Here is a 25,726-nt window from a genome sequence, read left to right as displayed (position 1 = left end):
GGAAGCAAAGAGTAGGAGTAAATGGGTACTTTTCAGAATGGCAGGCAGTGACTAGTGGGGTACCGCAAGGTTCTGTGCTGGGGTCCCAGCTGTTTACACTGTACATTAATGATTTAGACGAGGGGATTAAATGTAGTATCTCCAAATTTGCGGATGACACTAAGTTGGGTGGCAGTGTGAGCTGCGAGGAGGATGCTATGAGGCTGCAGTGACTTGGATAGGTTAGGTGAGTGGGCAAATGCATGGCAGATGCAGTATAATGTGGATAAATGTGAGGTTATCCACTTTGGTGGTAAAAACAGAGAGACAGACTATTATCTGAATGGTGACAGATTAGGAAAAGGGGAGGTGCAACGAGACCTGGGTGTCATGGTACATCAGTCATTGAAGGTTGGCATGCAGGTACAGCAGGCGTTTAAGAAAGCAAATGGCATGTTGGCCTTCATAGCGAGGGGATTTGAGTACAGGGGCAGGGAGGTGTTGCTACAGTTGTACAGGGCCTTGGTGAGGCCACACCTGGAGTATTGTGTACAGTTTTGGTCTCCTAACTTGAGGAAGGACATTCTTGCTATTGAGGGAGTGCAGCAAAGGTTCACCAGACTGATTCCCGGGATGGCGGGACTGACCTGTCAAGAAAGACTGGATCAACTGGGCTTGTATTCACTGGAGTTCAGAAGAATGAGAGGGGACCTCATAGAGACGTTTAAAATTCTGATGGGTTCAGACAGGTTAGATGCAGGAAGAATGTTCCCAATATTGGGAAAGTCCAGAACCAGGGGTCATAGTCTAAGGATAAGGGGTAAGCCATTTAGGACCGAGATGAGGAGAAACTTCTTCACCCAGAGAGTGGTGAACCTGTGGAATTCTCTACCACAGAAAGTTGTTGAGGCCAATTCACTAAATATATTCAAGAAGGAGTTAGATGAAGTCCTTACTACTAGGGGGATCAAGGGGTATGGCGAGAAAGCAGGAATGGAGTACTGAGGTTGCATGTTCAGCCACGAACTCATTGAATGGCGGTGCAGGCTAGAAGGGCCGAATGGCCTACTCCTGCACCTATTTTCTATGTTTCTATGTTTCTATGTTTCTATGAGGTATGCAGTTGTGGGCCTAGTGGACGAACTGGTAATGTGTGGTGTGATTGTTAAACCCTTGTTAATAAACCAGCTAGTTCTTAATAGCAACAAGTTGCTACGAATTCTTAAGCAAAGAACCCAGGAAGGAAATACAATATGGGTGGGGGGCCGGGGCGGGGGGTGCGGTTAGATGACGAGAAGTGGGAGGAGGTGTGTGGGGAGCATAAACCAGTTGGGCCGAATGGCCTGTTGCAGACCTGTAAACACTTTGTAATATTTTGTTGTACAATTTAACTCGCTCCCCACAAATTGAGTTGGACAAAGTGTATAAGCAGCCAGATCATTGCAGATCAAATTGACAATCCATTTAATCAATTTCAGCTCAGCCCGTTTATAAATCAACCTTGAAGTCCAGAGACACAGCACGATGATGCAAACTCAGTTGGCATATATCATTTTCTCTTACATTCCCTGCCTAAACCCTGGGACTCAGTCAGAGCCCAGTGGGTAGCACCCTCACCCGTGGTTGCAAAGGTTGCAGAGGTTGCAAAGTTCAAGCCCTATGCCAAGAGTCTTCAGTACAAAATCAAGGCTGGTTCTCAGCGGAGTGCTGCACTGTCGGGAAAGAAAGAAAGACTTGAGGCTGGATTTTCTTTGGATTGCCGCCTGTGTTGGTGCCCCGGAGGGCAGTGATGACCCTCGAAATGCTTGTCACCTTCCAGCAGCCCGCTGGGAAATTTGGTGCTAGTTTTGCGGTGACACTGAGCAGTACCGCCCGGGAGCGTCACGCCGGCGTACAACGTCCCCGGCATCGTCCCCACCTCAAAATTTATTCTGCGTAGCGCCCCGTAGCCAACCCCGTCCGAGAAAGCAGGTGGTCAGAGCTATACTGGCAGCGGTGAGGGAATGAATGACTGCATGAGGTAAGTGCGATTGTTTTTTTTTTTGGTTTTCTTTTTGCGATTTATCTTTATTTGGGGTGAGCAATATTGTGATGTATGTAGCACTCAAATCACTGACCCCACACAGTCTGCTGTTGTAGTAACTGCTGTGACCTTGGTCCTTTATTGTGTAACTCCAGAGTGCCCCTCAGGTGTGGTGGTCAGCCTTTTATACTCTGTCTCGCAGGTACTTTCGGGTCTCCCACCACAGCGCCCCTTGTGGCGCAACATTGTAACTAGACATTTAATGTACATGGACAAGACATAACATCACACTCCGCCCCCCCCCCCCCCACAGTTCCAAAAGCAAATTGCCGGTAACCTCGGCCTGGTTGATTTGTGAGTGTGAGTCGATGACCATCCACTTCCCTCTTCCCCCCCATGTCGAGATTATGCTTGCCATCTGGTGCAAGCAAGTGCTATTTGCAGTCCTTACATGGGTGATACAAGTACACAAACATAATCTCCAGTAGAAAGCAGGCACACATGGACAGTACATTAGTATGCATTGAAGAGTTATATCAAAAGGTTGCAGGTACAGTGAATAGTTATTAAATCTCACTCCACTGAGTGAGGTATGGTGGTGGCATAAAGCCCCTTTTTGCCCGAGGTAATGGGCTGCACTGAGACAGGGTATGGCAACTGGTGCGTTGCCTCTGTTCTCAGAAAATAGTTGCCTTTTGCGGCTTGTCTGCAGCCGCTGAACAATTGCATAAATCACTTAAAATCAGAAATCGCATTAAACCATTAGTCATGTTAGTCACAGATCCATTAACCCTTTTAACTGTGAATTCTGATATTATCTCCTTTCACCACTCATCTCAGTCATTTTAATCACAGTAATCATTTTAGCATCAAAATATTAACTCTGCTCATAAATCACGTCATCATACAAATCACAGTAATCATCTTTGACTCACTCTTGCTCTTACAAAAGTCTCTTTGTGGGGACCGCCAACGGCGTAAGGCCCCGTTAAGACTCCCGGGTACATTTCCCTTTTAAGACGCCATTTTGATTTTTCCACGAGGTTTCTACTGGGCGTCGCCATTTTAGGTGGCCTGCCTGCTTCTCTCTGCAGAACTCTGCTGCCCCGAATTCGCTGTGCTGCTGCCTGCTCTCCCTCTCTCTCGCCCCGCAAACAGCTTGCGACTAAAGCGGCCCGGAAGAGTGCTCCGGCCACGGGCGGAGTGAAGAAGCCTCATCGCTACAGACCCGGCACTGTGCCTCTGAGGGAGATCCGCCGCTACCAGAAATCCACCGAGCTGCTGCCTGCTCTCCCTCCCTCTTCTCCAGCTCGGTCGGTGCTGCTGCTGGTTCCAGCGCCTCTTTCTCACTCTCAGACTTTGCAAGGGGGGAGTCGACGGCCACCGCTGCTCTGCCCAACCCCACACACAAGCTTCCTTCACTGCCATCCGATCCGAAGGTGGAGGCCTGCTCTGCCTGTGAACACGGGGGGAGGAATGAAGTCTTCCCAGCTCCCACGGACCTTCCCCATCCATCTCCTGCCGAGTAGCGTCGGCCCATCGCCTGCAATGATCCACAAAGGTAAACCGTGCGTCTCGCCCCCGTGGGATACCTGCACCTCCGCTCTGCCAAGAACAGGTATCAGTTCCACGGTGTAGGTACGCAGCTTCGCCGTGACCGGGACCAGCTTGGGTCGTGCAGCTGGGTCGTCCCACAGTTTATCAACAGTTTCCTGACTCATCAGCGACTGACCCGACCCCGTGTCCACTTCCATACTCACCGGGACTCCGTTATTCTTGACTTCCATAATCATGGGGCCGAATCGTCGGTACACGTATACAGTCCCAACGCATCATCTTCTACCTGGGGCTGGGATGCCCGTCGAGCCAAACTGCAATGCTCCTCGCTGGATAGCAGATCATCTACCATCTCCTCAGCCACACGGTGAGTCGTGTTTCTTTTGCACGTACGCTGAAGGTGGCCTTTCGTGCGGCAGGTATTGCACGTATCCTCCGCAAACCTGCACCGGTGAGCCCCATGGCTTCCTCCACAGCGCCAGCATGGTGCTACTCGGTTAGCCCCCCTCGGCGGACTCTTGAGTTCCAGGACCCTGAGGTCCGTGCTCTCTGCCCCGGGCAGAGCCACGTTCTGCAGTTTTGTCCGTGACGGGCGCTACCCTGTGAATAGTACCTGCCGAGTTCGAGACTGTGTGGATCATCTGCCTGGTGCTGCAAGTCAAGGTCATAAATGCCCGGCTGATGTTGATGGCTTGCTGCAGGCTGACTGTAGGTTCAGTAGATAGCAGCTTGTGAAGGAGACCCTCATGGCCAATCCCCATAACAAAGACGTCTCACAGCACCTCGTCAAGGTGTGTGCCAAAATCGCACGGCACCACAAGTCTCCTGATGTCCGCAGCATAATTGGTGACATCCTGGCCCTCAGGTCTACAGTGGTGGTAGAATTTGTGCCGGGCCGTGAGGATGCTCTCCTTCGGTTTCAGTTGGTTACGAATGAGTTTAATCAGCTGCTCACATGACTTGTCCTTGACGCTCGCAGGTGCCAGAAAATCCCTGACGAGACAGTAAACCTCCTCGCCACAACTGGACAGCAATATCGCCTTACGCTTCTCTATCAGTGCGTTTGTGTCCCCCATCAGGTCGTTTGCTATAAAATAATACTCGAGCCTTTCCGTAAATGCATCCCAGTCATTACCCGCTGTAAAATCCTTTAGGGAGCCCAGAGTAGCCATGGTTGCGTGAAGAGCTCATCCGTGTCCTCGTCGCCAATGTGATGTATGTAGCACTCAAATCACTGACTCCACACAGTCTGGTGTTGTAGTAACTGCTGTGACCTTGGTCCTTTATTGTGTAACTCCAGAGTGCCTCTCAGGTGTGGTGGTCAGCCTTTTATACTCTGTCTCACAGGTACTTTCGGGTCTCCCACCACAATACCCCTTGTGGCGCACCATTGTAACTATACATTTAATGTACATGGACAATACATAACAAATATATTGGACATGTTTTTGGTGGGTTTTTTTCCAGGGAGGTCTCTCTCAGGGTGCTCCGAGGCCGGCTCTTTAGCACGGGATGTTCGGTTGCTCACGCGGCCTAGCGCCCTAAGTGAGGTGTGGAACGCCTCTCGTAGCGCTCCACTCCACTCTCAGGTCGCTGCTGCTAAATTTCCCGGCGCGAAATTTATCCACCACGCGACATTACCGCCTCAAAAACCCTCAACCGAAAATCCAGCCCGAAGATTTATTTAGTGCCTTTCACGACCACCGGACGTCTCAAAGCGCAAATTCACTGAAATTTAGAAGAATGAGAGGGGATCTCATGGAAACATATAACATTCTGACGGGATTGGGCAGGTTAGATGCAGGAAGAATGTTCCCGATGTTGGGGATGTCCAGAACCAGGGGTCACAGTCTAAGGATAAGAGGTAAGCCAGTTAGGACCGAGATGAGGAACTTTTTCACCCAGAGAATTGTGAACCTGTGAAATTCTCTACCACAGAAAGTTGTTGAGGCCAGTTCGTTGGATATATTCAAAAGGGAGTTAGATGTGGCCCTTACGGCTAAAGGGGTCAAAGGGTATGGAGAGAAAGCAGGAATGGGGTACTGAAGTTGCATGATCGGCCATGATCATATTGAATGGTGGTGCAGGCTCGAGGGCCGAATGGCCTACTCCTGCACCTATTTTCTATGTTCCTATGTTTCGATGTAAGTGCAGCAATGGCGATGAGCTCTTCTGGGCGGACGGCCAGCTTCCAGCACCCTGCCGGGGTTTTCGGGGCCGGTTTCGGCGGGGCGAGGAGCATTACCGCCCGAGAGAGGCGAGTCGGTGTGCAAGGCCCCTGGTTGCGACACCGGCTCGGTTTATGGCTCCTGCCCGACCCGTAGCGCCCCCTGGTGGGACCGCCTGTGAAAGTGGGCAGTCTAAGCTGTAGCGGCTGTAGTGAGGTCAGTAATGTCCACCTCAGGTAAGTGTGATTGTGTTTTATTTGAATTTTTTACGATTTATGTTGTGGTGGCGTGAGTTATTTACTGGGAATGTTTTTGGTGGTTTTTTCAGTTTTTTTTTTTCTCCCCAGGCCTCCCTCAGGGCGCTCCCAGGCTGGCTGTTTAGCTCAGGATTTTCCCATGCTCAGCCGGCCAAGCGCCCTGAGAGAGGTGGGCATCGCCTCCATTAGCGCTTCGCCCCACACTCAGGGCCCAGCTGCTCAATTTTGGTGACTGAGGCGCAAACTGTTCCCGGGCACAAACTTTACCGCCCCACCGCCCGAAATGGGCAAAGCCAAAAATCCAGCCCAATGTTTCAAGACAGTTATACACAGCTCCTCCACCTATTCTTCCCCAAACAAAATCAAATAACTTTTCCACTACGGATAGACCCCTTTAAGAGAACAGAAGAACGGAAGAACATAAGAAATAGGAGCAGAGGTAGACCATTTGGCCCCTCGAGCTTGCTCCGCCATTTAATAAGATCATGGCTGATCTGGTCATGGACTCAGCTCCACTTCCCCGCCCGCTCCCCATAACCCTTCACCCCCTTATCACTCAAAAAACTGTCTATCGCCTTACATATAATCAATGACCCAGCCTCCACAGCTCACTGGGGCAGAGAATTCCACAGATTTCCGACCCTCTGAGAGAAGAAATTTCTCCTCATCTCAGTTTTAAATGGGCGGCCCCTTATTCTGAGACTATGTCCCTTAGTTTTAGTTTCCCCTATGAGTGGGAATATCCTCTCTGCATCCACCTTGTCGAGCCCCCTCATTATCTTATATGTTTCGATAAGATCACCTCTCATTCTTCTGAGCTCCAATGAGTATAGTCCCAACCTGCTCAACCTCTCTTCATAAATCAACCCCCTCATCTCCAGTACTTTTCATTTTAATTATTATTGTGTGGTGTTGGTCAAAGGTTCTCATTAGTCAAGGGCCTACAGTCAGTTCTTCCTGTGAGGCGTGAGGCTAAATCACAGCCTTTGCAACTAGGGATGTAAATTTTTCTAATTAACGCAGCAGGTCACAATGATTTCATTAAACAGAAGGCCCATTTGTAGCTCTTGTGGCTTTTACCACTCTTATCACTGGCTCACTAATCAACACAACGCACAGTTACAACAGCTCTCAGTGCCAGCAACAAGCACTCCCAGCTCAGACAGATCAACGCAGAGCCAGACTTGCGAGACTCCCTACCTACTCTTAATTATGGGCCTTTATCCCAGCCTCAGAAGAAGACTCCCGGCTGAAAGATTTCATTACAAAGTATTAAACACTATTTATAGCACAGAACAGGCCATTCAGCCCAACAGGTCAGTGCCAGTGTTGGTGCTCCACGCGAGCCTCCTCCCACCCTTCTCCATCTCACCCTATCACCTTATCCTTCTACTCCTTTCTCCCTCATGTGCTTATTTAGCTTTTCCGTTGGGCGGGCCACATTGTCCGCATGCCTGACACGAGACTCCCAAAGCAAGCGCTCTACTCGGAACTGCTACATGGCAAGCGAGCCCCAGGTGGGCAGAGGAAACGTTTCAAGGACACCCTCAAAGCCTCCTTGATAAAATGCAACATCCCCACTGACACCTGGGAGTCCCTGGCCAAAGACCGCCCAAACTAGAGGAAGAGCATCCGGGAGGGCGCTGAGCACCTCGAGTCTCGTCGCCGAGAGCATGCAGAAAACAAGCGCAGGCAGCGGAAGGAACATGCGCAAAACAGACTCCCCACCCACCCTTTCCTTCAACGATTGTCTGTCCCACCTGTGACAGAGACTGTAATTCCTGGATTGGACTGTTCAGTCACCTGAGAACTCACTTTTAGAGTGGAAGCAAGTCTTCCTCGATTCCGAGGGACTGTCTATGACGATGATGTTCAGCAGGAGCGAAGCTGTGACTAGCACTTTGGTTAGCAGGACACTGCTCCGGTTTGTAGCTTACGGGGCTGAACCTGTGGCTCCCTACCGGCACGGACGAGGTGCGCACGCCGCGGCAGGGGCACCGCAAGTACCGGGTTTAGGCGCGCGCTGAGCACACGCGCCGAAAGCCACGACTTGCGATCTGTCAAGAAGGTCGTTCGCAAGTGGCAAGTTGGGCTGTTTGCTCAGTGAATGCGCTTGAAATTCTGACGCCTGTTAAAAGCAGGCCCGGTGGTCGTGACAGCCGCTATATAAATGCAAGTGTTTCTTTCTGTTGTATGTATGTCTCGCCCTGAATTCTGTATGTAGCCTTTTTCCCCATGCTGTGGAGGGACATGATCGGGGCCCAGGGGAGGCGTGAGTTCGGGGCCAGGGACCCAGGGGCAGCACGGGCCCAGCCCACACTGCGATATGTGCGCGCACTAGGTCCGTGCAGCAGAGCTGGTCTCCAATCATCTTGGTTAATCCTTGTCACTGGACCAAGACCTAGCTCTGTCAAGCCCGTGTGGTGGCTGGTGTGCAACGGCCACCACACGTTAAAAAAATCCACGCACAGGCATCTTCCACCCTTCAACATGTAGTTCAGGACCAGGAATATTAGGTCCTTCATTGAAACACCTGTGAACTCATCCTTTTTTGGCGTGGAAGCAAGTCATCCTCAATACGAAGGACTGCCTATGATGATGATGATGACGATATATGTATATATATGTGTGTGTGCATGTTTGTCTATATTAATGTTTGTCATCATCGTCATAGGCAGTCCCTCAAAATCGAGGAAGACTTGCTTCCACTCTAAAAATGAGTTTTAGGTGGCTGAACAGTCCAATACGGGAATTACAGTTGTACATATGTTGTGTGTATGTATATGGAGTCCATATATGTTGGTACATTTGATGACACATTTACGTTACACTAACTGAATTGACACAAGTAGAATCATAAAATCAAAGGCCATTTCGTGTCTGCACCGGCCGACAAAGAGCTATCCAGCATAATCCCACTTTCCAGCTCTTGGTCCGTAGCCTTGTTGGTTATGGTACTTCAATTGCACATTCAAGTATTTTTTAAATGTGGTGAGGATTTCTGCCTCTACCACCCTTTCAGGCAGTGAGTTCCAGACCCCCATCACCCTCTGGTTGAAGAAATTTCCCCGCAAATCCCCTCTAAACCTCCACCCAATTACTTTAAATCTATGGCCCCTGGGTGTCTGCCAAGGGAACCAGATCCTTCCTATCCACTCTATCTAGGGCCCTCATAATTTTATACACCGCAATCAAGTGTCCCCTCTGTTCCAAAGAAAGCAGACCCAGCATCTCCAATCTTTCCTCATAGCCAAAATGATTCAACTTGGGCCGAAATGATTACACGGTGTGATGGATTGTGATGGATTGACAGCAGCAAGACCAGAAGAACTGCAGTTGCCTAAATAGTGCAATGACGCTCTAACTCTCCCGCTATCGACCCTCTCTATGTGGGCACAAGGTCTGTAAAGGCAACAATGTAACAACAACTTGTATTTATATAGCGCCTTTAACGTCGTGAAATGTCCCGAGGCGCTCCGCAGGAGTGTTATGAGACAAAAATTTTGACACCGAGTCACATAAGAAGAAATCAGGACAGGTGACCAAAAGCTTGGTCAAAGAGGTAGGTTTTAAGGAGTGTTTTCAAGGAGAAGAGAGAGCTAGAGAGGTTTAGGCAGGGAGTTCCAGAGTTTAGGGCCCAGGCAACAGAAGGCACGGCCACCAATGGTTGAGCGATTATAATCAGGGATGCTCAAGAGGGCAGAATTAGAGGAGCGCAGGCATCTTGGGTGGGGGGGGGGGTGTTGTGGGGCTGGAGGAGATTACAGAGATAGGGAGAGGCGAAGCCATAGAGGGATTTGAAAATAAAGATGAGAATTTTGAAATCAAGGCGTTGCTTAACCGGGAGCCAGCACAGGGGTGATGGGTGAGCGGGACTTGGTGTGAGTTAGTAATAAATAGAAACAGCATTGCTGGTCTGTATAGGAATGCTCAGTCACAGCCATAAAAAAGAACATGGTGGTTTGTGTTGGCTCTTGGCATAGGAGGTGGCTATTTACGTATGTGGGGTGGTGAAGTAGTGGAAAGCACATCTTGATATGGATCTCGATGGCACTGATGCCACACAGTGCTGGCACTGGAGGTGTTTGAAGTGCAAAAAGTGGCACGCATAAATGGAACAAGTCAGAGGCTGGGTATTCTGCGGCGAGTGTCTCACCTCCTGACCCCCCAAAGCCTTTCCACCACCTTCAAGGCACAAGTCAGGAGTGCGATGGAATACTCTCCACTTGCCTGGATGAGTGCAGCTCCAACAACACTCAAGAAGCTCGACACCATCCAGGACAAAGCAGCCCGCTTGTTTGGCACCCCATTCCCCACCTTAAACATTCACTCCCTCCACCACCGGTGCACCGTGGCTGCAGTGTGTACCATCTACAAGATGCACTGCAGCAACTCGCCAAGGCTTCTTTGAACGCACCTACCAAACCCGCGACCTCTTCCACCTAGAAGGACAAGGGCAGCAGGCGCATGGGAACACCATCACCTCCAAGTTCCCCTCCAAGTCACACACCATCCTGTCTTCGACATATATCAGCCGTTCTTTCATCGTCACTGGGTCAAAATCCTCAAACTCGCTCCCTAACAGCACTGTGGGAGTACCTTCACTACATGGACTGCAGCAGTTCAAGAAGGCGGCTCACCACCACCTTCTCAAGGGCAATTAGGGGCTGTGTCGACTGTGGCTCAGTGGGTAGTACTCTCACCTCTGAGTCAGAAGGTTGTGTGTTCAAGTTCCACTCCAGGTACTTGAGCACAAAAATTCTAAGTTGAAACTCCAGTGCAGTGCTGAGGGAGTGCTGCACTGTCAAAGGTGCCTTCTTTTGGGTGAAACGTTAAACCGAGGCCCCGTCTGCTCTCTCAGTTGGACATAAAAGATCCCACGGCCCTATTTCGAAGAAGAGCAGGGGGAGTTATCCCCGGTGTCCTGCCCAATATTTATCCCTCAATCGACATAACCAAAAAAAACAGATTATCTGGTCATTGTCACATTGCTGTGTGTGGGAGCTTGCTGTGTGCAAATTGGCTGCCGCGTTTCCCACATTACAACATGTGACTACACTCCAAAAAGTACTTCATTGACTGTGAAGCGTTTCGAGACATCCGGTGGTTGTGAAAGGTGCTATATAAATCCAAGTCTTTATGGGCAATAAACGCCCATGTCCTGAGAATGAATAATAACAAAAATACTGGCCAATGTTCGGGATTGGTTGCTGTGTCTGAGGCAGCTCCTACTATCACAAGGCAGGAAGGAAACACGCCAGTCAACAATCGGGGCACTGAATTGATTCACAGCGTGGGCATTGATTAAGTGACACTAGAACAAAGTTGACAGTTGAATTAATAACAATCCGTGGCCTGGGTGTTCTGCCAGCGGTCATTAACTAGTCCTTAGCGGACTTCTTTTCTTGGCAGCATTGGTTTTTTGGGGAGGTTCCTTTTGTGCTTTGACAGGGCCCTTAATGTTGCCAGTTTTTGCAGTTAATTGAAGTTTGCGGTTTCTTGAATCGATTCCGGGCAGCGAAACAGCATCGTCTGTCAAAGTGTGTCCATCGCTTGTGTTCCTAGAATGTGCAGCACAGACACAGGCCATTCGGCCCACTGAGTCCGTGCTGATGTTTGTGCTCCACCTGAGCCTCCTGCCACTCCTACTTCATCATGCCCTGTCACCATAACCCTCCATTCCCTTCCCCTTCCGTGTTTATGTAGCTTCCCCTTAAATGCATCTGTGCTATTCGCCTCATAGAAAGAGAGAAAGACTTGCATTTATATAGCGCCTTTCACGACCACCAGACTTCCCAAAGCGCTTTACAGCCAATGAAGTACTTTTGGAGTGTAGTCACTGTTGTAATGTAGGAAACGTGGCAGCCAATTCGTGCACAGCAAGCTCCCACACACAGCAATGTGATAATATGTGATAATGACTGGATAATCTGTTTTTTGTTACGTTGATTGAGGGATAAATATTGGCCACGACAGCGGGGAATAACTCCACTGCTAAATGTCTACCCAGCACTGCACTGGAGTGTCAGCCGAGATTTGTGCGCTCAAGTCCCTGAACCTACTGACTCCGAGGCGAGTGTGCTGCCCACTGAGCCACGGCTGGACAAGTGAGCTCCATACTCTAACCACTCTCTAGATAAAGAAGTTTCTCCTGAATTCCCTGTTGGGTTGCTGTAGTTGCTGTCAGTGTGTGGTTAAACTTCCCCCTCGCCTCCGTCACTAAGACAAGCTAACGTGCCCCAGCTTAGTGCATGCGTCACTGTCCACCAACCAAGGCCCTTAATGAGGTCTCTCTCCTGTGTTCCATCATAGCCTCCTGGGAGCGCTCATTATCAATGCATTAAAGGTAAAGGTAACTCCAAAAGGGGGTTAGGTATTGCGGATATTAAATCCCGTTAAATCTGGTGAATAAGTCAAAATCCTATTCAGGAGAAGCGTGGCGGCCCCAACCTGCGAGTGACCATCAGCGGCAGGTCAGGGCCATAAAAGGAGAAGCATGGCGGCACACCACTGCAAGGTACAGCGCGAGCTGGTGCAGGAGGCCGACGGCAGCGAAGAGGGCGACTGGGCTTGGACGTCACCATACCCCAGGTCGCTGATTGGAGCGTGGGAAGGTACAACAAGAGCGGCGATGTCGGGGCGAAGGAGCGGTGAGTGATCGTGGAGCAACGTGAGTCCGGGGCCCAGAAGAGACGAGGGCCCAGAGGCAGCACGGGCCCAGCCCACACTGTGCGATATGTGCGCGCACTAGGCCCGTGCAGCAGAGCTGGTCTCCGGTCGTCTTGGTTAATCCTTGCCGCTGGAACAAGACCTAGCTCTGTCAAACCCGTGTGGTGGCTGGTGTGCAACGGCCACCACACGTTAAAAAGATCCACGCACAGGCATCCTCCACCCTTCAACATGTAGTTCAGGACCTGGAATATTAGGTCCTTCATCCCTGTGAACTCATCCCTTTTTGGCATGGAAGCAAGTCATCCTCGATACGAGGGACGGCCTATGATGATGATGACATAGAATTGCATAGCATTTTACGTCACAGAAACAGGCCATTCAGAAGCATTTAAAGATGAGCTACCAGGGTTGAAGGCTGATGTGGCAGTAGATAACTTGATGTAGGCTACAAACCACCAAACCAGACCAGGGTACGATAGCATAGTGGTTATGTTACTGGTCTGTAATCCAGAGACCTGCGCTAATAATCCGGAGATATAAATTCTTTCCCCACCATGGCAGCTGGGGAATTTAAATTCAGTTAATTAAATAAATCTGGAACAAAAAGTTAGTATCAGTAATGGTGACCATGAAACTACTAGATTGAAGTAAAATACCATCTGGTTCACCAATATCCTTCAGAGAAGGAAATCTGCTGCCCTTACCTGGTCTGGCCGGAATGTGATTCCAGACACTCAATGGCAGGATGGGCAATAACTTCTGGCCTTGTCAGCAATGCCCACATCCTGTAATTGAATTAAAAAAGCATGTTTATTGGTGTTTATGCTCCATATCAGCCTCCTTCCGTCTTACTTCATCTCACCCTATCCTTCTATTCCTTTCTCCCTCATGTGTTTATCGAGCATCTATACTATTTACTATTCACCTTAACCACTCCCTGTGGTAGTGAGTTCCACTTTCTGAGTGAAGACGTTTCCTCCTAAATTCCTTATAGGGTTTATTAGTGACTATTTTCTATTTATGTTCCCAAAGGAGAGCGATTTATATGTGGATGTGACTTGTACACAGGGACCTAGCAGTACAAAGATTTCCCACTTTTCTGTTTGAACCTACAGGCTTGTGAAGGCCTAAACGGAAGCTGGTTTGTGTTGAGACCTGTCACCAGAGGGAAGAATGCGAGAAAGTTGTTAACATACGCCGATAATCCTGGAGAATAATACTGGAGAAGTACCACCAACGCTGCCTCCTCAAAATCCTGCAAATCCCCTGGGAGGACAGACGCACCAATATCAGTGTCCTCGATCAGGTCAACATCCCCAGCATCGAAGCACTGACCACACTCGACCTGCTCCGTTGGACGGGCCACATTGTTCGCATGCCAGACATGAGACTCCCAAAGCAAGCGCTCTACACAGAACTCCTACACAGCAAGTGAGCCCCAAGTGGGCAGAGGAAACGTTTCAAGGACACCCTCAAAGCCTCCTTGATAAAGTGCGACATCCCCACCGACACCTGGGAGTCCCTGGCCAAAGATCGCCCGAAGTGGAGGAAGTGCATCCGGGAGGGCGCTGAGCACCTCGAGTCTCGTTGCCGAGAGCATGCAGAAAGCAAGCGCAGGCAGCGGAAGGAGCGTACGGCAAACCAGTCCCACCCACCCTTTCCTCCAGCCACTGTCTGTCCCACCTGTGACAGAGACTGTAATTCCCGTATTGGACTGTTCAGTCATCTGAGAACTCACTTTTAGAGTGGAAGCAAGTCTTCCTCGATTGCGAGGGACTGCCGATGATGATGATGAATGGGAGTTGCTGACCAATTACAGCAACCAATCGGCAACAATTGGTCCAGAACAGACCGAGACATGAGGCGAGGAAAAGCCCAGTGGGAGCCATTGAACAAAAGTTACCTATTTCTCCCCAAGCATGCTACACTCAGCCCACGTCACGTCTCAAATTACCATATCCCAGAATGTTATTTTCTGAAAGAAATCTCTCTAATTTGCATTCGAATGAATCGCTACTAACTGTTTCCACCAGTCTCCCTAGGAACCCTGTTGCACAGATTGAATACTCGCTCAGCGAAATATAGTTTTGAATTTAGCCCACCTTCAGGTGCGGGCCATGTCCTCTGGTTCTCCTGTTCTGGACAACCAGCTGTCAAATCGACTCCCAAAATATCTTTCCCAGTGAGAACCTGCCCAATTTACATAGTCGCTCTTCGTAATCCAAACCCTCCATCCCCTCAATCGTTCTGGTTCCTCTCTCCTGTATCCTTTCAATCGCTGCAATATCCTTCAGGTACTGCGGCGACCAGAACTGTGCTCACCATTCCAAGTCTGGCCACACCGCCGATTTATAATTCTCTCAGAAATATCTCCAGCTGCATCATGTACAGCGAATTCCTTTGAAGTGTACTGACTCACGTAAGCCAACTATTTTGCAGACAGATCTCGCAAAGAGCCGTGAGACCAAAGGCTATTGCAAGTGACAGCCACTGGCTCAGTGAGTAGCACACTCACCTCTGAGTCACATGGTCGTTGGGTTCAAAGCCCCACTCCCACGGACTTGAGCACCTAAATCTCGGCTGACACTCCAGTGCAGTGCTGAGGGAGCGCTGCACTGTCGGAGCTGCCGCCTTTTCGATGAGACGGTAAACCGAGGCCCCGTCTAATCCCTCAGGTGGGCCGAAAAGATCCCACGGTCACTATTTCGAAGAAGAGCAAGGGAGTTATCTCCAGTGTCCTGGCCAATATTTATCCCTCAATCAACATAGCAAAAAAACTGGTTAATCTGGTCATTATCACTTGCTGTGTGTGGGACCTTGCTGTGGACAGTTTGGCTGCCACGTTTCCCACATTACAACAGTGACTACACTCCAAAAATATTCGATTGGCTGTAAAGCACTTGTGAAAGGCGCTATATAAAGGATGCACTTATTTCTCCTGCAAAAATGGCCACCATGCTCCACCCTTTGTCTATGATTGGTCCCCTTGGAGGATAAGCCACACCCTGAAGTTAGACAGGAATGTGTAACTGGATCCGCCCATCCCAAGGTCTCGCTGACTTTGCAAATTGTAACACTTTGATTTCCGAAAGCGACAGAGGACGGAGCTCCCAGAACACAGCAAAGGGTCAGCCAAAGTGCCTTCCCCAGGTCCAAGTACATCCCTCCCCCAGCCAAAGTGCCTTACCCTAGTGCAAGTGCATCCTACCCCCGCCCCCATCCCCCCCCGCCGCAAACCCCACCCCCATAGATGGGGCAGACATTGTGTACGGATTGTTAACAGGTTTATTGGGTATGAAGTGAATATTGACAGTGTCCTGACTTCTGGATATCATCCACTACAACGATATCCCTTGTAGGGGTTGGAAAAACGTGATCCATCTTCCCCCCCAACCGTGTCTCTCTCTCTCTCTCTCTCCCCCCACCCACCTCCCAGCCTCTCTCACTCTCCCCCGCCTCTCTCACTCTCCCCCACCTCTCTCACTCTCCCCCCAGCCTCTCTCTCCCCCAGCCTCTCTCACTCTCCCCCCAGCCTCTCTCTCAGTCTCTCTCACTCTCCCCCCAGCCTCTCTCTCTCCCCCAGCCTCTCTCTCTCCCCCAGCCTCTCTCACTCTCCCCGCAGCCTCTCTCTCTCTCCCCCAGCCTCTCTCTCTCTCTCCCCCAGCCTCTCTCTCACTCTCCCCCAGCCTCTCTCACTCTCCCCCAGCCTCTCTCACTCTCCCCCAGCCTCTCTCACTCTCCCCCAGCCTCTCACACTCTCCCCCAGCCTCTCTCACTCTCCCCCAGCCTCTCTCACTTTCCCCCAGCCTCTCTCTCTCCCTCCCCAGCCTCTCTCTCTCCCCCAGCCTCTCTCTCTCCCCCAGCCTCTCTCACTCTCCCCCAGCCTCTCTCACTCTCCCCCAGCCTCTCTCACTCTCCCCCAGCCTCTCTCACTCTCCCCCAGCCTCTCTCACTCTCCCCCAGCCTCTCTCACTCTCCCCCCAGCCTCTCTCACTTTCACCCCAGCCTCTCTCACTCTCCCCCCAGCCTCTCTCACTCTCCCCCCAGCCTCTCTCACTCTCCCCCAGTCTCTCTCTCTCTCCCCCCAGTCTCTCTCTCTCTCCCCCCAGCCTCTCTCTCTCTCCCCCCAGCCTCTCTCTCTCTCCTCCAGCCTCTCTCTCTCCCCCCAGCCTCTCTCTCTTGCCCTAGTCTCTCTCTTTCTCCTCCAGCCTCTCTCATTCTCTCCCAGCCTCTCTCACTCTCCCCACCAGTCTCTCTCTCTCCTCCAGCCTCTCTCACTCTCCCCCAGCCTCTCTCACTCTCCCCCGCAGTCTCTCTCTCTCTCCCCAGCCTCTCTCACTCTCCCACAGCCTCACCCCAGCCTCTCTCATTTCACCCCCCCGAGTCTCTCTCTCTCTCTCCCCCAGTCTCTTAGTCTCCCCCCAGCCTCTCTCAGTCTTCCCCCAGCCTCACTCACTCTCGCTCCAGCCTCTCTCTCTCCCCCAGCCTCTCTCACTCTCCCCCCGCCTCTCTCACTCTGCCCCCAGCCTCTCTCTCTCCCCTAGCCTCTCTCACTCTCCTCCCCCCATCGTCTCTCACTCTCCCTCTCCCCCCCAGCCTCTCTCACTCTGCCCCCCCCACATCCCAGCCTCTCTCTCCCCCAGCTTCCCCCCAACCTCTCTCACTCTCCCCCCCATCCTCTCTCACTCTCCCCCCCATCCTCTCTCACTCTCCCCCCCATCCTCTCTCACTCTCCCCCCCAGCCTCTCTCTCTCCTCCAGCTTCTCTCACTCATCCCCCAGCCTCTCTCTCCCCCCCATCCTCTCTCACTCTCCCCCCCATCCTCTCTCACTCTCCCCCCCAGCCTCTCTCTCTCCCCCAGCATCTCTCAGTCTTCCCTCCAGCCTCTCTCACTCTCCCCCAGCCTCTCTCAGTCTTCCCCTAGCCTCACTCACTCTCGCTCCAGCCTCTCTCTCTCTCCCCCAGCCTCTCTCACTCTCCCCCCGCCTCTCTCACTCTGCCCCCAGCCTCTCTCTCTCCCCTAGCCTCTCTCACTCTCCTCCCCCCATCGTCTCTCACTCTCCCTCTCCCCCCCAGCCTCTCTCACTCTGCCCCCCCCACATCCCAGCCTCTCTCTCCCCCAGCTTCCCCCCAACCTCTCTCACTCTCCCCCCCCAGCCTCTCTCTCTCCTCCAGCTTCTCTCACTCTCCCTCCCAGCCTCTCTCAGTCTCCCTCCCAGCCTCTCTCACTCTCCCCCCAGCCTCTCTCACTCTCCCCCAGCCTCTCTCACTCTCCCCCCAGCCTCTCTCACTCTCCCCCCAGCCTCTCTCACTCTCCCCCCAGCCTCTCTCACTCTCCCCCCCAGCCTCTCTCTCTCCCCCCCCCAGCCTCTCTCACTCTCCCCCCAGCCTCACTCTCCCCCAGCCTCTCTCACTCTCCCCCCCAGCCTCTCTCTCCCCCCCCAGCCTCTCTCACTCTCCCCCAGCCTCTCTCACTCTCCCCCCAGCCTCTCTCTCTCTCCCCCCCCCCCCCCAGCCTCTCTCACTCTCCCCCAGCCTCTCTCTTTCTCTCCCCCACCCCAGCCTCTCTCACTCTCCCCCAGCCTCTCTCACTTTCCCCCTAACCTCTCACTCTCGGCCCCAGATCCTCCACACTCAGGTCCATGCTGGCCAGGGATGTGGGGGGAGGGAGTCGGAGCCTAAGGTCCTGCTTCTCGGCACCACAAGCATGGAGTGATTCGGGCGGGGGTGGGGAGGGAGGGCGGAGCTTGTCACCTGTCTGTCAAAAAAGAGCAGTACAAATAGTTACATCACTGTATAAATGCAAGTCTTCTGTAACCAACATGCTTGTTCCGCCATCCAATCAGCTGACCCTAGCTTCCTCAGGGTTTAGTTGGTGAGGACACTGTTTGGTGCAGTACTGAACTGTTCCCAAGTCGCTGTCGAGTTACCTAATTTCAGCTGGGGTGCTCCAAATGGCCTCTGCACACCAGCGCCAAAGCGGAGAATTACACCAGCTCGGGTTGCCACTCTGGATCCCTGCCCACTGACTCTGACTGAGATTGCTCGGGTTTCAAACTGATGCTTCCCATGGCGGCCCCAGGCTACTGATGCTCACTGTGTAGATTCACTGCTGGAGATGTTGGCCTGGTCGAGGACGCTAATGTTGCTGCTTCTGTCCTCCCAGGGGATTTGCAGGATCTTGCGGAGACATCGTTGGTGATATTTCTCCAGCAACTTGAGGTGTCTACTGTACATGGTCCATGTCTCTGTGCCATATAGGAGGGCGGGTATTACTGCAGCCCTGTAGACCATGAGCCTGGTGGTAGATTTGAGGGCCTGGTCTTCGAACACTCTTTTCCTCAAGCGGCCGAAGGCTGCACTGGTGCACTGGAGGCGGTGTTGAATCTCCTCATCAATGTCTGCTCTTGTTGATAAGAGCAGACTATCTCTCTTATTAACAGATAAGACTATCTGTCCCACGTGTGACAGGGACTGTGGCTCTCGTATTGGACTGTTCAGCCATGTAAGGACTCATGTTAAGAGTGCAAGCAAGCCTTCCTCGATTCCAAGGGACTGCCTATGAATGAATGAATGTAGATTCACTCATGAAGGACCGTCACCGAAGCCCTTCAACCATCTCCCCTCAGCCTTGATGACCAACGGCGAAATGCTTGCAAGAACTGCGACTTGTGAAATGGATTCCTTATAGAGGACCCCACAGTACAACCTGAAGGATCAAACCTTCCTCGCAAACAGTGGACAACCATCAACCGGCTCAGAACCGGTCACGGTCGATGCTGCCACCTTCTCCATAGGTGGAAGATTAAAGCCTCCCCATCATGCGACTGTGGAGCTCCGAATCAGACCCTGGAGCCCATCATCGAACACTGCCCTCAGAGGGAATTCGCAGGCAGCCTACACGATATCCACGCTGTTACACCGGAAGCTTTGGCCTGGATATCGGATTTGGATATTGGCGTTTTGATTTGCTTTGCTACTGCAGTACGAAAGAAGAAGAAGAAGCCAAAGACTCAGGAAGAATGGTCACTTGAGCAAGGTACCAAAATGAAATTGGGCAATTTGGTCTCAATCCTGTTCCCGGTGAGCAGGGGCACACAGTGCAAGACTGGCACACACTGCCCATGATAACGCCTCACATTTATATAGTACATGGTCACATTTCCCAGGGCACTTCACACACACACACACACACACACACACACACACACACACAGTGAATTACTTTGAAGTGTAATGATTATTAGCGAGCCAGCAGTCAGTTTGAACACCCAGGACTCATCATCATAGGTGGCCCTTCGAACGAGGATGACTTGCTTCCACATGAGTTCACAGGTGTTTCAATGAAGGACCCGATGTTCCAGTCCTGAACTCCAGCTGAGTGGGTGGAAGATGCCTGTGCGTGGATTTTTTTAACGTGTGGTGGCCGTTGCACAACAGCCATCACACGGGGCTTGACACAGCTAGGTCTTGGTCCAGTGGCAAGGGTTAGCCAAGACGACTGGAGACCTGCTCTGCTGCACGGACCTAGTGCGCACACATATCGCAGTGTGGGCTGGCCCGTGCTGCCCTGGGCCCTCGCCTCTTCTGGGACCCATACCCTCATCTGTCGCACCTCCGCCACGATCTCTCGCCACTCCTCCGCCATAAACATACACTGCATCGTGCCACAAACACTCGCTGCTCATCCGTCCCGACCTTCCCACTCCTCTCTGTACCTAGATCCTGCCGGAGTTCCTGCCCACGCTCCAAAACAACGACCTGGGCTTTGATGACGTCACCCAGTCGCCCATCTGAAAATCGTTAACATCATGGCCCCCCGCGACCTGCGAGAGAACAGCTCCGCACGTCGGACTATAAAAGAGCTGGAGTGGCGTACCACTTCAACCTCCAGCGTGAGCTGCTCCTAGTGTGTCAATCCAGGACTAGCAATGAGTTGAAAGACCCGTTTTGGTGGTGTTGGTTGAAGGAGGAACGTTGGCCAAGAAACTGTCCCTGCTCTTCCAGTTGGTGCCAGGAGATCTTTTAGCATCCACCTGGATCACTAAAGCAGGACCCATGTTGAGCGTCTCATCCAAAGGGACGGCATCTCCGACAGTGCAGCACTCCCTCAGTACTGCGCTGAAGTGTCAAGCTGCATTATAGGCTCAAGTCCTGGTGTGGGGCTTGAACTCACAACCTTCTGATCCACAGGCGAGAGACCATTTTAAAAACTAGGAAAAAGGTTTCTCTAAATTTGGACTTTTTAAGCCGTGTTAAATGAGAGTGGATGGTTTGATGAGTGCACTTACTGTAACTCTGCCCAACGCTACACACTTAGTGTTGTGACTTCAGCGAAGGTGATTGCACTAGAGAGGATACAGAGGAGAGTTACGAGGATGTTGCCACGACTGGAAAACTTTAGCTATGAGGAAAGATTGGACAGGCTGGGGTTGTGTCCTTTGGAACAGAGGAGGCTGAGGGGGGGGATTTAATTTAGGTGTATAAAATAATGAGGGGCCGAGATAGTGGATAGGAAGGACCTGTTTCTCTTAGGAGAGAGGTCAATAACCAGGGGGCACAGAGGAGAGTTGAGGATCACTTTTTTCTCGAGAGGGTGAGGGTCTGGAGCTCACTACCCGAAAGGGTGGTAGAGGCAGAAACTTTCATTGCATTTAAAAAGTAATTGGATGTGCACTTGAAGTGCCGTAACCTACAGGGCTACGGACCAAGAGCTGGAAAGTGGGATTTGGCTGGATAGCTCTTTGTTGACTGGCATGGACACGATGGGTCGAAATGGCCTCCTTCTGTGCTGTAAATTTCTATGATTCTATAAAAAGGAGTTCTTTGTTTATAAATGAACAGACAGTGAGTTCTAAATCTTGTTTTTATTATTTAGTGCTGTCTTGGATTAGCTGCCAGCTGAAACGTAATGAACAAAATTGAAATCTCGGAACTAAAAAGGAAATAATTCTCCACTACACACGGTTGGGAACAAGTCGACATGGATTCTTGACAACTGTGTCATTCAAGATTTCCAAACCTCAAGTCGATATTTATGTGATGTGATCTTGCCGGTGTTTTTATATTTGTTTTCACACACTTTCCTGTGTAACAGTAACCATTTTAATTATGCCTGAATTGAGTTTTTTTAACCTAATATTTCTTCAATTCCAGTATTTTTCTCAACGTGAGACATTTCAGTAGCTGGTATAAGAACATAAGAAAGAGGAGCAGGAGTCGGCCATACGGCCCCTCGAGCCTGCTCCGCCATTTAATAAGATCATGGCTGATCATCCACCTTAACTCCATTTTCCCGCCCAATCCCTTGATTTCCCCTAGAGTCCAAAAACCTATCACTCTCAGCCTTGAATATATTCAGAGACTCAGCATCCACAGCCCTCTGGGGCAGAGAATTACAAAGATTCACCACCCTCAGAGTGAAGAAATTCCTCCTCATCTTGGTCTTAAATGGCCGACCCCTTATCCCAAGACTGTGCCCCTCTGGTTCTAGACACTCCAGCCCGGGGAAACAACCTCTCAGCATCTACCCTGTCAATCCCTTTCAGAATCTTGTATGTTTCAATGAGATCACCTCTCATTCTTCTAAACTCAAGAGAGTATCGGCCCATTCTACTCAATCTCTCCTCATAGGACAGCCCTCTCATCCCAGGAATCAATCTAGTGAACCTTCATTGCACCGCCTCCATGGCAAGTACATCCTTCCTCAGATAAGGAGTATACTGGTTGTGGGTTGTCTTTTATGATCCACAGATCATTCTATCTTTTAACTAGATATTGGGTAAGTAAAAGGTGCACTTCAGATCATAAGGGACATGAGGTCTTTGGAAACTGTGACTCTGTGCTCCGATGCTGGATTGGAGTCAGGCTGGTTATGTAATCTTAAATTGAATTTCCTAAAATGGTATCTACTGAAAACTGCTGAAAAGAATCGGAAGAAACAAAATATAAGCAGTACATCATCATCGTCATCATAGGCGGTCCCTCGTATCGAGGGTGACTTGCTTCCACGGCAAAAAGGGATGAGTTCAGAGGTGTTTCAATGAAGGACCTAATATCCCTGGGGGCTATCTGCCATATCAGGCAGTCTGCAGTGCACATGTGCATCAGGGAATCAAAAGAAAACATGTTCTTCCCTTTCTTTTCGAGAAAGAATCAAGGTTACCGCAATCTTGAACTTTTACACTTCAGGGTCATTCCAAACTACCACAGGGGATATCAGAAATATCAGCCAATCCACAGTGCATAGATGTCATCATCATCATAGACAGTCCCTCGAATCGAGGATGACCTGCTTCCATGCCAAAAAGTTCTCAGGTGTTTCAATGAAGGGCCTAATATTCCAGATCCCGAACTACATATTGAAGGGTGGAAGATGCCTGCGCGTGGATTTTTTTGGCTTGACAGAGCTAGGTCTTGGTCCAGTGGCAAGGATTAACCGGGATGACTGGAGACCAGCTCCGCTGCACGGGCCTAGTGCGCACACATATCGCAGTGTGGGCTGGCCCGTGCTGCCCCTGGGCCCTCGCCTCTTCTGGGCCCCGAATTCACGCCTCTCCTGGGCCCCGATCACCTCGCTCCATGATCATTCACTGCTCCTGAGCCCCGACCTCGCCGCTCCTAATGTGCCTGCCCACGCTCCAATCAGCGACCTGGACCTTGGTGACATCCAATCCAGGCGCCCTCTTCCCAGCCGTCACTCTCCAGCACGCGCTGTACCTTGAAGTGAAGGAAGCAGTACATATATGGGTAATAAGAGGTTACAGTACCATTGATTGCCTGAGGGTGGATCATGTCATGGTCATGTGGCTGCTTCAAACCATCTAGGGAATTCCCTCCTGAAACCTATCCACCTCTACATTTTTCTGTTCCTTTAAGATGGTCCTGAAAACCTACCTCTTTGACCAAGTGTCAGCTGTGGCTCAGTGGATAGCGCACTCGATTCTGAGTCAGAAGGTTGTGGGTTCAAGTCTCAGTCAAGAGACTTGAGCACATAAATCTAGGCTGACATGCCAGTGCAGTACTGAAGGAGTGCACTGTCTGTCTCTCTATCTGCCCTCTCAGGTGGGTGGAAAAGATCCCATGGCACTATTTCGATGATGAGCAGGGGAGTTATCCTTGGTGTCGTGGCCAATATTTATCCCTCAATCAACATTACAAAAAAGCAGATTATCTGGTCATTTTCACATTGCTGTGTGTGGGAGCTTGCTGTGCACAAATTGGCTGCTGTGTTTCCCACATTACAAAAGTGACTACACTCCAAAAGTACGTCATTGGCTGTAAAGCGCTTTGAGGCATCTGGTGGTGATGAAAGGCGCTATATAAATGCAAGTCTTTTCAAGTTTTTGGTCATCTGCCCTAATATCTCCTTAGGTGGCTCTGTGTCAAACTGTGCTTGCAAATGTTCCTGTGAGGCTCCTTGGGACTTTTTAACGATGTTAAAGGCACTATATAAATGCAAGTTGTTGTTGTATATAAAGAACAGCCTTAAGAAGGATGGGCGGAACAGGAGCAGTGGAGAAGACAGCTTGAACACTCGTGGTCACCTGCTCACCAAAGGATTTATTTCATATCCATCTTTTGTACTTACTGAAAATATTACTGTGTGTAACTCGTACCTGACTATTAAAATTGCTGATTACTACCATATTGCTTGTATCGTCTGTAATGTCTTTGCTTCATGGGTTCTTTGGTTCAGAATTCAAAGCAACACATTGCTATTAAGAACGAGTTGGTTTATTAGCAAATCACACGACACATTACCAGTTCATCCACCAGGCTCACAACTGCATACCTCATCGTGGATCCCCTGAACCCAACTGGCTGGGGTTTTATTGAGTCTTGTGAACATCACTCACAACTCAACAGCTCTACAAAGCATATTCACAGGTCCATACGTAACGTTGTGGGTATCAGTCTACAGTTACTGTGGTGTTAATTAAAAGGGTGGTGGGGGGTTGGTGATTGTTATGTCGAACCTCAAGCATTTCATGCTACTCAGGAAGAGGGCTTCTTCTAAGGGTTTAGATGTTACTCCCTTCACCTTTGCATATCGGAGCGGGAGGTTAGTCAGACAGACACCGAGGAGCCTTGTGCTGACATATCAAAGACTGTGGGCTGACCTCTGCCTCCCTTGATCTCTCTAGACACAGCGGGCGAGCAGGCAGCGACAGGAAGACATGGTCCAGCCAGTTCCAACTACCTTAGCCAGAGAAGCGAGCCTCCACGTGCAAAGCGAGTGTATCGCACCTTGTATTGTCTTACTGTGACCGGAGTGGGGGGGGGGGGGGGGGGCGGGGGAGTATTCGGAAGTTGACCATTCTCGATACGTTCGGTTCATCGGCGTCAACTTTACGTCAAGCGCGCAAGTTTGTTTGCCATCTGGCGCCTGGTCTCGCCAGAGTGCCTTCCGTGAAAAGAGAGAGGAGAACGCGGCACGTGTCTGGACCGTGTGACGTTTCAGGTTTCAGCGGACCGTGGCTGAGAAATTGGTTTCAGCTTCGGGAACCGTCGCACAGTGGGCATGGGGAGAGCGCCTGGTTCAGAGTTGGTGGTCTCGAGAGCCATTGCCGTAAAACCTGGAGAAGCTGCGGGCTTCTAACAGGGCAGCTCCGCCCCCACCTCTCACCGCACCCCCCCCCCCCCCACCACTCCGGGGCAGCTCCCCACCCCCCCCCCCCCCACCCAGGTCAGGATCGTCCCAGGAAGCTCCTGGGGTGTGGGGTTAGAATGAGTGAAAGTCTGCATCAATCTAGCAGAACGGATTGAAGTGCGTTTACTGGACAAAGGCTGATGTATGTCAATGGCGATTTGTACGTTCTGTGCACCGGGAATTGTTATTCTCAGTCTAACTCTGCTGTTTCACAGTAACGTGGGGTCCGGTATATCGCGAGTACCCATTGGGGTGGGACGGTTCTCCCCGGTCATCTAGTTGTAACACCGGCGGACAATCGGCTGAAACCATGGTGAAAACGGCTTGAACGGTGTTTACACCCTTTCTTCATGGTTTGTCGGAAGAGGAGGAGGCCAATCAGCCCCTCGAGCCTGTTCCATTGTTCAATTATATTATG

The 25,726-nt window shown here is 50.9% G+C and overlaps 1 protein-coding gene and 1 long non-coding RNA gene across 3 annotated transcripts in view; one reads left to right on the top strand and one right to left on the bottom strand.

Moving 5' to 3' along the window:
* The window catches only part of adcy5 (adenylate cyclase 5), a 531,201-nt gene that overhangs the window by 250,108 nt on the left and 255,367 nt on the right, over positions 1 to 25,726 (top strand). The window lies entirely within an intron of this gene.
* Positions 13,361 to 25,726, bottom strand: part of LOC139259689 (uncharacterized) — a 180,907-nt gene continuing 168,541 nt past the window's right edge. For both annotated transcript variants that reach the window (XR_011592633.1, XR_011592632.1), the window contains exon 3: positions 13,361 to 13,441. This is a non-coding gene — a long non-coding RNA (uncharacterized lncRNA). The remainder of the gene's footprint in view (positions 13,442 to 25,726) is intronic.

Source organism: Pristiophorus japonicus, chromosome 3 (assembly GCF_044704955.1).
Source record: "Pristiophorus japonicus isolate sPriJap1 chromosome 3, sPriJap1.hap1, whole genome shotgun sequence".
NCBI classification, from domain to species: Eukaryota; Metazoa; Chordata; class Chondrichthyes; family Pristiophoridae; genus Pristiophorus; species Pristiophorus japonicus.
This window is presented reverse-complemented; position numbering and strand designations above follow the sequence as displayed.